Here is a 12,851-nt window from a genome sequence, read left to right on the forward strand (position 1 = left end):
TGGATAAAGGTTTATCAATCTTGTTGATTTTCTCAAAAAAACCAACTCTTTGTTGCATTGATTTTTTGTATTGTTTTCCTGGTTTCTATTTTGTTGATTTCAGCCCTCAAGTTGATTATTTCCTGGCGTCTGCTCCTGCGGGGTGAATTCGCTTCTCTCTGTTCTAAGGTTTTCAGTTGCGCTGTTAATTCATTTATGTGACTATCCTCTGTTTTCTTCATATGGGCACTTAGTGCAATGAACTTCCCTCGTAGCACTGCTTTCAAGGTGTCCCATAAGTTCGGGTATGTTGTATCCTCATTCTCGTTGAATATTAGAAAGTCTTTAATTTCTTTCTTTATTTCTTCTTTGACCCAGGAGTGGTGCAATTGCACATTGTTAAGTTTCCATGAGTTTGCAGGTTTTCTGCTATTTGTATTGTTGTTGAATTCCAATTTTAAAGCATGGTGGTCCGATAAGATACAGGGGACTATTTCTATTCTCTTGTATCTGTTGAGGTTTGTTATGTCTCCTAGTATGTGGTCGATTTTAGAGAAGGTTCCATGTGGAGCAGAGAAGAAGGTATATTCTTTTGTCTTTGGATGGAATGTTCTATAGATGTCTGTTAGCCCCAGTTGAGACATAACTTCTGTTAATTCTTTTGTTTCTTTGTTGAGTTTCTGATTTGTGGTCCTGTCTAGTGTTGAGAGTGGTGTATTGAAGTCTCCCACTATAAGTGTGTGAGGTTTTATATGAGCTTTGAGTTTTAGTAGTGTTTCTTTTACGAATGTGGGTGGCTTTGTATTAGGGGCATAGATGTTCAGAATTGAGACTTTGTGTTGATGGATTTCTCCTGAGATGAATATGAAATGACCGTCTTCATCTCTTTTGACTAGTTTTGGTTTGAAGTCTAGCTTGTGAGATATTAGGATAGCTACGCCTGCTTGCTTCTTATTTCCATTTGATTGGAAAATCTTTTCCCAACCCTTTACCCTGAGGTAATGTCTATCTTTGGAGCTAAGATGTGTTTCTTGTATGCAGCAGAAGGATGGATTCTGTCTTCGTATCCATTCTGTTAATCTGTGTCTTTTTATAGGTGAGTTAAGACCATTAATGTTGAGGGTGAGTAAGGACCATTGATTGTTGATGGTTGTTTGATTTAGGTTTGTTGTTGGCAGTGGTATTGTGAATATATTTGTTCTGCTTCACCCTAGGTTTCTGGTGTAGTTGGATTATCTGTTGCCTACATTTTTGTGGGCGTAGTTACCTTCCTTGGGTTGGAATTTTCCTTCCAATACTTTCTGTAGGGCTGGATTTGTAGATACATATTGGGAAAATCTGGTTTTGTCATTGAATATCTTGTTCTCTCCATCTATATTGACTGAGAGTTTTGCTGGATATAGTAGCCTAGGCTGGCATCCGTGTTCTCTTAATACTTTTAGAACATCTATCCAGGACCTTCTGGCCTTGAGGGTTTCCATGGAGAAGTCAGGTGTAATTTTGATAAGTCTGCCTTTATATGTTACCTGTCCTTTTTCCTTCGCTGCTCTTAATATTTTTTTCTTTATTCTGTATGCTAGGTGTTTTGATTATTATATGTCGAGGGGTCTTTTTTCTTTGGTCCAGCCTATTTGGGGTTCGGTATGCTTCTTGTACTTTCATGGGCATGTCCTTCTTCAGATTTGGAAAGTTTTCCTCGATGATTTTGTTGAATATGTTTTCAGCACCTTTGAGCTGGGCTTCCTCACCTTCCTCTATGCCTATTATTCTTAGGTTTGGCCTTTTCATGGTGTCCCACATTTCCTGGATATTGTGTGTTAAGGATTTGTTGGATTTATGGTTTTCTTTGGTCGATGAATCTATTTCTTCTAGTTTATCTTCTGCGCCTGAGATTCTCTCTTCCATCTCTTGAATTCTATTGGTTATGCTTGTGTCTGTGGTTTCCGATTTTTTGCCCAGCTTTTCAATTTCCAGCTTTCCTTCCATTTGTGTTGCCTTTATTTTCTCAATTTCGGTTTTCAAATCTTGAACCGTTTCCTTCACCTGGTTAATTGTTTTTTCTTGGCTTTCTGTACTTTCCTTAAGGAATTTGTTCATTTCTTCCACTTTTTTGTTTGTTTTTCCTCTATTTCTTTAAGGGATTTTCTCATATCTTCTTTGAGGGCCTCTATCATTTTTATGATGGTGATTTTTAAGTCGTACCCTTCTGCTTCCTCTGCTTTGTTGTTGTGTTCCATTCTAGTTGGTGTAGATTCCCTAGATTCTGGTGGTGTCATGTTTGTCTTTCTGTTGTTAGGTGTTCTCTTGTATTGCCTTCTTCCCATAGTTTCTTCCTGTAGGTGTTGGTGGTGTCTCTTTCCTCTCTCTATGGTCCTTCCCAGATGGGCTTATGTGGATCAAAGATTCAATGTCTGTATCTCTGTGTGGTCCAAGCTCTCTAGGAGGCTTCTCTCTGGCCAATAGCCGGCAGAAGAGGACGAGGGCTGGACTGGAACTTGAGAAGGTTTTGCAGGGTAGTGGGATCTCACTGGAAACTGGCGCTCTCCAGCTGAGACCTCGTTCTTTGGCAGGGGCCCGGATTTGTGGGTCAAGGATCTTGCCTGCAGGAGCTCCAAGTGGACCCGCAGAGATAGGCGGATCTCTGGGAGGGGCCTGGGACTCCAGCAGAGGACTGGAGGCGGGGTCAGGGACCAAGCCGGTGGAAATTACAGGTGGTCCCACGTGGATAGTCAGGTCTCCTTTGTTGGGAGTTGCTCCTAGAGGTCTCCGAAGTAGGGTGGACTGTTGGCTCCACCCTCTGTCCCAGTGCTCAACCAGAGCGGCAGGACCGTAGGTGGGGTAGGGCACAGGGTGGGGGGGGGAGTAGGCTGGAGGTTGGGATGGGTGGGGGTGTATCAGAGCTCCAAGGGTGCTCTCAAAGGGGACCGGAGACAGGAGCCGCAGGATCAGGGGCCAATCCAGGGAGTTCAGGCGGGGGAGGGGGGAAAAGAGGTTGAAGGGGACAGGCAGCCCCGATTGGGCCCAGACTCACCTCAGGCCAATAGCAGGCAGAAGAGCTTATCTGTTCTTGTTTTAATTTTGGTAAGTTATCGCTATCCAGAAATTTGTCCATTTCCTTTAAATTTTCAAATTTTGTGGAGTACAGGTTTTCTCTGCTTTTTGGTTAATTTGGATAAAGTTTTGTCTATCTTTTTGATTTTCTCGAAGAACCAATTCTTTGTTACATTGATTCTTTGTATTGTTTTCCTAGTTTCTACTTCATTGCTTTCAGCCCTGATTATTTCCTGGCATCTACTTCTCCCGGGTGAGTTTGCTTCTTTTTGTTCTAAGGCTTTCAGTTGTGCTGTTAATTCTCTAATGTGATGTCTTACGTTTTATTCATATGGGCACTTAGTGCAATGAACTTTCCTCGTGGCACTGCTTTCAAAGTGTTCCATAAGTTCAGGTATGTTGTATCTTCATTCTCATTGAATTCTAGGAAGTCTTTAATTTCTTTCTTATTTCTTCCTTGACCCAGGAATGGTGCAATTGCACATTGTTCAGTTTCCATGAGTTTGTAGGGTTTTTGCAATTTGTGTTGTTGGTGAATTCCAACTTTAAAGCACGGTGGTCTGATAAGATACAGGGAACTATTCCTTTTTTTTTTTTATCTGTTGAAGTTTGTTATGTTGCCTAGTATGTGGTTAATTTTAGAGAAGGTTCCATGTGGAGCAGAGAAGAAGGTATAGTCTTTTGTGTTTGAATGGAATGTTCTATAGATGTCTGTTAAACCCAATTTGGACATAACTTTCTTTGTTAAGTTTCTGTCTGGTGGTCATGTCTAGTGGTGAGAGCGGGGTGTTGAAGTCTCCCACTATGAATGTGTGAGGTTTTATGTGAGCTTTGGGTTTTAGTAACTGTTTCTTTTACAAATGTGGACGCCTTTGTATTTGGGGCATAGATGTTCAGAATTGAGACTTTGTACTGATGGACTTCACCTGTGATGAATATGAAATGACCTTCTTCATCTCTTTTGATTGAATTTGGTTTGAAGTCTAACTTGTTAGATATTAGGATAGCTACCCCTGCTTGCTTTTTGGGTCCATTTGATTGGAAGATCTTTTCCCAACCCTTTACCCTGAGGTAATATCTGTCTTTGAAGCTTACATGTGTTTCTTGTATGCAGCAGATGGATGGATTCTGCCTTCGAATCCATTCTGTTAGCATGTGTCTTTTTATAGGCGAGTTAAGACCATTAATGTTGAAGGAAAGTAAGGCCCATTGATTGTTAATTCTTGTTTGTTTTAGATTTGTTGTTGTTGGTGGTATTATTGTGAGTATATTTGCCCTGCTTTTTCTTTTTGTTTCTGGTGAAGTGGGATTACCTATTGCCTATGTCTTGGTGAGTGTAGTTAAATTTCTTGGGTTGGAGTTTTCTGTAGGGCTGGATTTTTGGATATGTATTGTGAAATTCTGGCTTTGTCATTGAATATCTTGTTTTCTCTGTCCATAGTGATTGAGAGTTTTGCTGGGTATAGTAGCCTGGGCTGGCATCCGTGGGCTCTTAGTATTTTTGGAACATCTATCCAAGAACTTCTGGCCTCGAGAGTTTCCATGGAGAAGTCAGGTGTAATTTTGATAGGTCTGCCTTTTTATGTTACCTGGCCCTTTTCCTTTGCTGTCCTTAATATTCTTTTTTTTATTCTGTATGTGGTGATGGGATATTTATTTATTTATTTATATATTTATTTATTTTTGTCCCAGTCTATTTGGTGTTCATTATGCTTCTTGTACTTTCATAGGCATGTCCTTCTTCAGACTGGGAAAGTTTTCTTCAATGATTTTGTTGAATATGTTTTCTGCACCTTTGAGCTGGACTTCTTTGCCTTCTTCTATGCCTATTATTCTTAGTTTTGGCCTTTTCACAGTGTCCCACATTTCCTGGATGTTTTGTGTTAAGGATTTATTGGATTTAAGATTTTCTTTGGTCAATGAATCTATTTCCTCTAGTTCATATTCAGCACCTGTGACTCTCTCTTCGATCTCTTGTATTCTGTTATTTATGCTTGCATCTCTACTTCCTGATCATTTACTCAATTTTTCTATTTCCAGCATTCCCTCATTTTGTGTTTTCTTTATTTTCTCTATTTCAGATCTTGAACTGTTTGAATTTGTTTCCTTCATCTGTTTGATTGTTTTTTCTTGACTTTCCTTGCTTTCTTTAAGAGATTTGTTTATTTCTTGCATTTTTTGCTTGGTCTTTTCCTCTATTTCTTCCAAGTTTTTGTTTGTTTTTTCTTCCATTTCTTTAAGGGATTTTCTCATATCATCTTTGAAGGTCTCAATCATTTTTATGAATTATTTTTAAAGTAGGTCTCTTCTGCTTCCTCTGGTGTGTTCAGGTCTAGTTGGTATAGAGTCCCTAGATCCTACTGGTCTTTCTATTTATTGTTGGGTGTTTTGTTTTATTGCTGTCTTCCCATCGCTTCTGGCAGAGCGCCTGAGGGGATGAGATCCAAAGATCAGGTGAGTGCTGCCTCAAGGTGGTCCCATGTGGATAGGCAGGTCCAGTGTGCTCAAAGCAGACCCAGGAAGTTCCATGAAGGTGGAGGGAATGTTGGACCCACACTCTGGCCCAAAGCTCACCCGGAGCAGCCGGTCAGCAGGAAAGGGGGAGGCAAAAATGTTACTTCTAATTGGTGTGTGTGTGTGTGTGTGTGTGTGTGTGTGTGTGTGTGTGTGTAAACTAGAAATCAACATGTGATATTTGTCTGAGACCATTTCTATAAATGAGAGGATTTGGTCTGTCAATCACACTGAATGAGAATAAAGACCATTGCCCAAATTTTTTGTCAAATCAAGCAAGTTTTATTTTCTGTCAGTCAGGGATATTTCCCTAAAGCAGGGTTTGAGAAAATTGAGCATAGGAGAAAGTGGGGTTTTATAGCTCCCAAACTGTGAGGCTAAGGTGTTTACAAGGTTTTTTGATACACAGGAACTTGACAGAACATCTCAAAATTATTTGGCAGAACACATTTATCAGGGTGAAGGTCTGGGTATGGTCAGATTATAGGATGTGGAAAACAGAAAACAGTAATGAACTTATTTTGGTCTTGTAATAAGATGGTTTTAATGTGAATGAAGATAGAGTCACCTTGGTCCATCAGTTCTTTGTGACTTTTAACATCTCTATTGTGTGCATATATCACATTTTCTTCATTGTTGAAGGGCATCTGGGCTGATTCCACACTTGGTTAACTTGAGTACATATCCAAGCATCTCTATGATATGCTAATTCAGTCCTTCAGTACACACACTCAGGAGTGGTATGAATTCCTCTTTTGGCATGTTAAAGACCCTCCACACTGCTCTTCCAGTGGCAGGACTGATCATTATTGTAGATGGAAGTTTAAAACCCTTTTAAAGCTTTTGTCAGGTTTTACATGGGAATTCTTGCCCCATGTTGGGTGCCAAATGGAGTTCTTAATTGGTCTAAGTAATAAAAACCCAGAGTCAGATATAGAGAAAAAAGCTGAGAGCTCAGAGAGAAGGAGCAAACCATGGCCATACCTTACCTCCTTAGCATCTCAGCAAACAAGAGAGCAAATTCCTGTTTCTCCCTGCTTATCTCCTGTTTCTCCCTAGCTTTCTCACTTCCTGTCTGTCTGTACAGACCTCCAGACCTCTATGGTTGGTTAGGGGCAAGCTCCATTCTCTGACCTTCAGACATGTTTATTTGTACAATCGAGATATCACCACACATTTTCATCCCTAGCAGCCTATGAGGGTTCTCTTTCCTCGTGTCCTCTTGGCATTTGGCTATTTTTTTTTCTTCTTATTTGCAGCCATTCTTATTGGTATAATATAGAACCTTAATGTTGTTTAGTTTCTATAGATGTTGAACGTTTTTCATGTTTATTGGCCAGTTGTACATTATCTTCTGAGACTCTAACTGTATGTGTGTTGAGTTCTTCCATCTTCCCTCTGGTTAATTAATCCCTTATATTCACAGTTTTTTTTCTGTTCTATTTATATTTTGTTGGCTGTTTTCTTATTCCCATTGCATTTTGTTATTTACATTTTTTACATTTTTACATTTACATTATTTACATTTATCTATTAAATGTAAAGCAACTTATAATTCTACCTTTATATTTGAGATCATATTTGCCTTCTTTGTTATATTTCTTTGTTTAGGTTAATTAACTTCATTTACCCCTATTTTTCTGGGTTTCTTTCTGTCTGTGTATATGTGTGTATACAGGCATGCATGCGTATGTCTGCATGTGTGTGTGTAGAGTACAGTGACCAATGCAGATGTATTTCTTAATTGCTTCCACCTTAAATTTTTCTTTTATTTTTACTTTTATTCATCCTTTGAAAATCCCATACCTGTATATAATATATATCCATCATATTTACCATTCACTTCCTACCCCTACTCTCCCTATGACTCACCATCATATCCTCTTCCTAACTTTACATCCTTTTATAGTTTTTAAATTAATTTTTATATGATATATTTTGAACATTTTCCTCCTCCCCCAGCTCTTTCCCACTTTCCTACCATCCCCACTTTATGTTCCTTCTATCTCTGTTTTTATTCTCTCTTAGAAAAGCCCAAACCCCAAACAAAAAAGACTAAAATAAGTCAAAAAAGGGCCAAATTTTTTAAATATTTAAGTATTTAAGTATTGAACATATGCAGCAAGCACTGTTAACTGCTGAGTCATCTCTCCTGCCTTGATGGTGAATACTGAACCCGGGGTCTACATACATGCTTTTCCAATGAGCTACAATTCCCAGACCATTATAAAATAGGCCTTCTCTAATTCTTCTTTGTAAGCTGGTTCACTTCCATCCTTTACATAACTCATTTTAGTCTATCATCACTCTGAACTATACATTTACCTATTATTCCCTTACTAGAGTATAATAAGCAAGGGCCCTTTCTGGGTTGGCCACTCTCAAACATCCTCACTTGGCCTTAGCTCTGGCAATTTGTAGGTTTTGGGAGGAAAATGTTGATTGAATGGATAAATAAGGTAACACAACTCTGATCCAGGACAGTGAGCAGGAAAGAATATGGAAACTTTTAAGACTCCGGTGGTCCATCCTGTCTCCAGTCAGAAAGTGAGCATAGTCCCCAACGGATGAACATCTCCCCATTTCTGCTTGTCTGTGTTCCCTTTGTGGGCTTAACATACCTTCCATCTTCTTACGATTGTCTTGAATGAATCTTTGATCCTGTTAGAGTTTTATCTATCTGAAGGCAAAGGCTGTCATTACTCATCTCTTTCCCACAATAGACACCAGCACAATGCTCCTGGTACACAACAGAGTGAAGATGCTTTGAATGATGGAGTGGGTGATGTAAAGACTTTGCAGATGTACGATACATGTAAGGGATCTTCATGAATTGGATCCCTGTATACTTTCTCCACTAGCCAGCCTCTTGGAGCGGGTCCACTGCTTTACAGAGTCTTCCGGTCTCACTGCAAAGGTTCTTTGCCCAGATGAACAGCATGAGCTTTCCATGCCTTTCTTTCTGAGGTAGACAAGAGGATACAGATGACTCAATCTTTTCCCATATTTAACCATCTCAAGTAAGAGCTTTAACCACAGAATGCTGCCTGGTACCTGCTAGTTAGGTCGACTTTGTATCTCTGAACTTTTCTCCCAAGGGAAGCCAGGTGGCAGTGTTTGAGGTAGTCATCTGAGAAGGCCCTGGAGTCCCAGTCACTCTCTGCCCAGTCAGGGCTCCTTCTCCTCCTCACTTCTCTGAGGACTTAGGTCTACTGGGGAGGGACAGAAGGGGATTTAAACAGAGGCTCTCAGGGCCTCATTAGCAATTGCTACCTAGACATTCCCAGAAGTTGCAAATGTGGAAATCTCCATGGGCAACTTTCCTTCAGATCAATTAAGAACAGCCTGAATTCTGTTTTGACGTTAAACGAATCTCAGTAGACTAGTTATGGAGATGCCTACAGCTACTCTCTTAAGTGACAGACCCAAAGGGTTAGGAGCTGCTGGGTTTTATTAAACCAGTGAGTGAAGGGCCAATGCCAGCAGGTAATGTTCCAAACATCCCTAGACAACGCAGTCACTCCAGCCCCAGCTCATGCTCAATAACTGTATATCTCCAGAACTATCTATTGCCATGCCAATGGCCACAGGATTGGTTCTCCAGCAGCAGCAGACGCTAGGATGGTAATAAAACATTGCTTTGCTCTCAAGAAAATTGTTCTAAAGAGTGATGGTTACTCTGCTGTGTGCTCTGTGTATACAATGCAAGGCATGCTACAGAGGAGAGTAAAGGAGCCAAGACAAGCCCTAAATGGCAGTTGCAGGCTGCCAAGAAGGCTCAGCCAGTAAAGGAGCCTGCTGTTGAACTTGACCATCTGAGTTTGATCCTCAGGACCTACATGGAAAGAGGGCTATTGATGGGAGATGTCATTCTGTAACTATGTTTCTCATACTGGTTAATGAATAAAGCACTGTTGGTCAATAGGAAAGGAAGATAGAAGGGACTAGGAGACAAGGAAGATTCAACGATGTCCTAAGGAGGAGTCAGCATGTAGAGATCGGGGAAAGCACAACGCCAGCCCCTCTCCAGTAAGATGAGACCATGTGGAAATACTTAGATTAATAGAAACCGGTTAATACTTAAGAAACAAGTAGCCAGTGGGACCAGGCCAGCGGTGTGTGGGGGGGGGACCTTACTCCTTACTAGCTATCCTCTGACCTCCACATAATACCACACAGCACCTTCCCACATTGCACACAAAACACACAAATAAGTAAGTGTAAAATAATTTAAGTGGTAATTATACACTAATTCCTGATGTAGTTTAGATTTGCAACAAAAAACATCATTTTTCCCCTTTACTACCCATTATCTATCTTCAAAATTAAAATTTAGATGGGTTACAGAGATAAACTTTAAAACATTAAAATGTGAGATGATTTACCAATGATCTAAGGTAGAGAATCAAATTGTGAAGCTAAGTGGCCATCATATGAGAAGATTTTTAAAAAACTGACAACATAGAATAAGAAACTTACCAATGACCAAAAATACCATAAACAGGATCCAGTGATCACAAGAACAAGGAGAAAATATCCCTCTCATGCCTGACAGTAAAGGACTAATTCATAGATGCCTCCCAATACCTGAGCAAAGGTGGGCCTACTTCTTATTGCATGAGAGGGAGGGAGGGAGAGAGGGAAGGAAGAGACTGTGGGGAATCTCTGGGGGTGACTCAGTAAGAAGATGGGCAAAGAGTGTTTTGTACACAGAGAATGCAATAAGCAGGTTAGTCTATAATTGGATATCGGATCTGTCGTCTATGTGGTTGAGAATATCACGGAGCAAAAAACTAATGAACAAAACAGCAACAAGCCCTCACATTAGTTGGGAGAGAGGCCATTTGGTCATTTTTGTGGATTGTCCTGTGTTCCTGCCTGCCCGTGTTTAGACAGGCTCACAGAGTGTCTGTAATATAGATTTGAAATGATCCAAACATGATGGTTTTGGGGGGAGGGTGTTTCCTCTTTCCATTCAAAAACGTGATGTCAGATTCCACATTCTAGATCTAAGAATGATTTTCCCTTCCTCTAAGTGATAGGACATCAAATGTTATCAGAACACTCACACATGGGTTACTATCCTCAACTACTAGACTTCAGAACTCAAATTTAACCATCGCTTGAGAAGTGAGCGCTATGGGATATTTGGTCACATTGTGTGAAGATGTGTCTCTGTCCTTCCCTGCCTGCCTAAGGCACCTTCTGATTGGTCTAATGAAAAGATGAACAGCCAATAGCTAGGCAGAAGAGGATAGGTGGGATTTCTGGGCAGAGACAGGAACTCTGGGAAGGAATCAGAGGTGGGGGATTTGCCAGCAAGACTGTAAGGAATTCAGATGTGCAGTATTGAGGAGAGGTAATGAGTCACATGGCAGAACATAGATTAATAGAAATGGCTTAATTTGAGTTTTAAGAGCTAATGGAAACAAGCCTAAACTAAGGCTAAGTTTCCAGGAGCAATGAAACATCTCCATGTCATTATTCAGGAGCCGACAGTACAAAGAAAGACCTGTTACACATGAGTGTGTTGCCAGCTGCCACCCACCAGCACCTTCTTCAGACTGAGAACTCAGGGTGCAACAGTGTCATGCTCTGCCAGTGCCTGGGAGTTTTAGCATTTTTCCTATGACACCAGTACCATTCCCCAGTATCAAAGAACCTCACATGCTGCCCTGAATCTCAGCCTGGTGGCTTCTCCAGCCACAGTAGCTTCTCCAAGGGTCACATGTATAAAGTCTACCTCAATACTTCCACAGGAGCTTGTTCTATCCCAACTGAGTGATGTGACTAATAATTTTGCAACTCCTCTGCTCCGTATTTACTGAACCTTGTCTATGGAGCAGATTCCCTGTGAAATTTGTTCACATTATTCTCTGACTCTTTAAGCTTTGTTACCATACAGGGGATGGGGGAATCGTTTTATGGAAATTCATGAAATGACACACTGATGTCTCCTAATTTCTAATATGCACTACAGTGTTCATGTTTTTGTATTGTTCCATTACAATAACACACCAGTCTTGTCTAAAGTTGGTGTTTTCTAAAACTAGCCATATTATCCATAGAGGAATTGTATCTAAGCAATAGTCACAAGCACATCCTAACAAATAACCATTACTTTTCTTTCCCATCAAATGTGTAGTTACTATGAGCAAACGGCCTGGTAAAGAATCAGAGAAGGGTGTGAATAACAATTGTATTGTTCGATTTATGTCACTATAGTGGAACAAATATTCAGTAAGTCTTGGTGACTCCAAAGAAGAGGTTCACTCAGCCAACAAACTTGAGGATAAGGGATGGCCGCAATGCCTGCTTTGCTTAACCATGTTAGTGAGGACATTAGAGCAGTAAAACTCTGTCTGATGGAATTTCAATCGTCCCGGCCTTTTGAGGGCAACCTGACTGGTCTATATTCTTCAGCCAGAGATTTCTAAACTTGTTCCAAGAGAACTACATGTGTAAGCAAAGAGGGATGAAGGATGTCCACTGCAGTGTGCTTTCAGTAGTAAACACCAAAAGCCTAAACACTATATCAAAGACTATAACTAAATCCTAGAATATGGGATGGTGGCTTAAATCTAAGTTTACTTAATAACTTTGTTATTAACTGAAAAAAATGCTTAGCAGTCAAATTATGTATCTATGTAATAGTACATCAGAAACTGCTTATACTATTTCATAAGGAAATTGCATTTATAATTGCATGTAGTTGTTATTCCAAGCTTTTTTTCCAGTTTTAAAATTTTAAATTAGAAATAATCTTATTTTATATACCAATCCCAGTTCCCTCTCCCTCCCATTCTCCCATGCCCCTACCCACCCCCATCCCATCCCTCTTCTGCTCCATAGAAAGAGTGAGGCTTTCTATTGGGGGATCATCAAAGTCTGTCACATCATTTGAGGCAGGGCCTAAACCCTCCCCCATGTGTCTAGGCTGAAAGAGTATTCCTCTATGAGGAGTGGACACCCAATGTTCATTCATACACTAGGTATAAATACTGTTCCATTACCAGGGGCCCCATAGACTGCCCAGGCCTCATAACTGCCACCCACGTGCAGGGGGCCTGGTTCCATCCTATGCTGGTTTCCAAGCTGTCAGTCTGGAGTCCATGAACTCCCCCTTGTTCAGGTCAGCTGTTTCTGTGGGTGTCCCCAACAGGGTCTTAATCCCTTTGCTAATCACTCCTCCATCTCTATAACTGGAATCCAGGAATTCAGTTCAGTGCTTAGCTGTGGGTCTCTGCTTCTATTTTCATCAGCAGTTACTGGATGAAGGCTCTAGGATGGCATATAAGGTAGCCATC

This window comes from Phodopus roborovskii, unplaced genomic scaffold (assembly GCF_943737965.1).
Source record: "Phodopus roborovskii unplaced genomic scaffold, PHOROB, whole genome shotgun sequence".
NCBI lineage: Eukaryota > Metazoa > Chordata > Mammalia > Rodentia > Cricetidae > Phodopus > Phodopus roborovskii.